Source organism: Sceloporus occidentalis, unplaced genomic scaffold, assembly GCF_023333645.1.
Source record: "Sceloporus occidentalis isolate IW3139 unplaced genomic scaffold, rSceOcc1.0.p SCAF_1, whole genome shotgun sequence".
Lineage (NCBI taxonomy): Eukaryota > Metazoa > Chordata > Lepidosauria > Squamata > Phrynosomatidae > Sceloporus > Sceloporus occidentalis.
The window spans coordinates 14,453,496-14,456,101 of NW_028316981.1; positions in this window are offsets into that span (position 1 = coordinate 14,453,496).

The window sequence follows — 2,606 nt, forward strand, 5'->3', positions numbered from 1 at the left end:
TGAGGTGGAATCTCTTTTCCTGTAGCTTGCATCCATTGTTCTGGATCCTGTTCTCTGGAGCAGCAGAAAACAAGCTTGCTCCCTCCTCAATATGACATCCTTTCAAATATTTAAACAGGGTTATCATATCACCTCTTAACCTTCTCTTCTCCAGGCTAAACATCCCCAGCTCCCTGAGTCGTTCCTCATAGGGCAAGGTTTCCAGACCTTTCACCATTTTAGTTGCCCTCCTTTGGACACGCTCCAGTTTCTCAATGTCCTTTTTGAATTGTGGTGCCCAGAACTGGACACAATTTTCCAGGTGGGGCCTGACCAGAGCAGAATACAGTGGCACTATTACTTCTCTTGATCTTCTCTAGATGTATAGCTCTGCATTAAAAAAAGAGAAGGAAAATCTTCTTGTTGTAATATGTCTTGGAACTTAAAGAAAAAATACTTAGTTGAGAACAAAATGTTGTAGCTGGTGCCTGGCAGAATCAGAAAATGTTCCTGGACAACCAAAACATCATTTGGATACTCAAAGAAAACATGAGAACTACAGCAACAAATGCCATAACCTCTTGAACGCATTTACCTGGAGAAGTTATAAGTCTCCCACTTTTTCTCCTTCTGCAAAGGCCTTTCAGTGAACTTTGGGCCAAAGGTACTAAAGCAAATGCTGCCATCTTTTCTTCCATTCTTTTTCAGGGTTATCTCTTTCATCTAGAGCTTGGTTCATCAAGAAGCAGTAACATTTTTAATGGTCATAAAAGTGTTGGTTCGATTTTCGGGGAAAAGTAACAATGCTAAAATGAATAGCTAGATTTTATTACATAGAGTATTCAAAAGATAGTATATGAGCAATAATTTTCTGACAAACAGGCAAGCAAAAGTATATATATGCAAAGCTGTGTGCTATGCCAGAAGATGAGAACAGTCAATAATATACAATGTCTATTTGAATACAGAATAAACATACAAATATTGACAATGTGTACAAAGCTGAAAACTGTAAATCCCAGCTAATATATATAAAAGATGTCCAGCATTCAGAGTGCTTCGAGACATGTTTGCACTTCTGGAGGACATATGGCAATGATAAAAGTACAAGAATCAATGGCAAAAGTAGAACCTACAAACCAAACAAGTTTCGACTAGCATCTTCATCAGTGGTAAGAAACAGCTAGAAAAATAAAAAGATTAGTATGTAAATCAAAATGTAGAAGACCATATTATAAAGTAAATGTATTGCAGGTATACCTGTTATGAACAGCATATAATGATCTACTTTTGCGTAAATGCCATTGAACCTATTCCTCTTACACTTCTATCAGGGAAGCCCAAACACACTTGTTCTAGAGCAGAAGATGTGCTGGATGTAATACAGTTGTCCCCCCGGATTTGTTGACTTCCCATTTGTGGTTGACATCCCGGATTCGTTGACCCCCCGGAATCTCTCCAGACGGGAAGCCAGGAGGGACAAAGTGGTGCGCGGGCCTGTGGCACACGCACAAGCCCATGTGCAGGAACTTGTGGCCATTAAAAACAATGGGGCTCCAATATTTGCCGTTTTTCTGATTCGTGGGCTGGCGGGCAAAGACTGTATTTGCTTGTCAATCTGTTTTTCTGAGGGAATTCCCTAAAAGCTGAGGCATACATTTCTACCATAAGTCAGAATTCACTTGAAGGCACCTAAGTAAATAGGCATTCCTTTCAACAATTTCTAAGACCAACACGGGCACCTCAGATAGACAGAGAAGTCTATAATGCTGTTAGCAGACAAGAGACCAAATGAACTTAACCAGCCTGCCAATATAGTTGAAGATAAAATCAAAGAAATTAGCACATTTCAGCCATATTAAGGAACATCTCAATTCTCTGACAAGCCTCATGCAGTATTGAGCAAATAGCTGACACATCTTTAACATTACTCTTGATGCCTTTTGCATGTTTGGGAGAACATGAGGACCAGGGATGGGTGATAAGCTCCATTTTCAATATATATATATATATTTAGCAAAATTGGCAAATTTTCATATTCATGATCAAACTTGAGATTTTTCTTTTTTTAAAAAAATGTATGCGAATGACTGAAACTATGAAATTTTTGCTCTTTGCCTTCGAATGCTTCCAGATGGAACAGCTCCTAGTTTTGACAGCTCAAAGATATAGTAGAGAGTTTGGATGGCCATGTCAGGAGTGCTTGAACTGTGTCTTCCTGTATAGCAGGGGAGTCTCTTCCAACCATGATCCTGTGACTCTTATGAGTAGGCCCCTGTGCTTTGAGAGAGGTGTTTACTAATATCCGAGCCACCCAGTCTCAGTCTGCATCTTCTCCCAGGGGCTATGGAATGAAAGCTGGAATACAGCAAGGTCAGGGATGCCATCAGCAATACCAATGAGGGACATGAAGAGACAAACATGAGTGTCTCCCCCCCTCCCCCCGAATGAAGGCAAACCAACCTTGGCCTTACTGGAGGTGTTTGGGAAAGATATGATGGTGTTAAGCAGGTACTGAAATATCAGACTCGTAGCACAAAGACCCAAATTATGCACCATGAAGGATCTTTAGCCAAAGAGTTCCCTCCCAACTCAAGAACTGCACCACAGAGCCGTCTGGATCATGA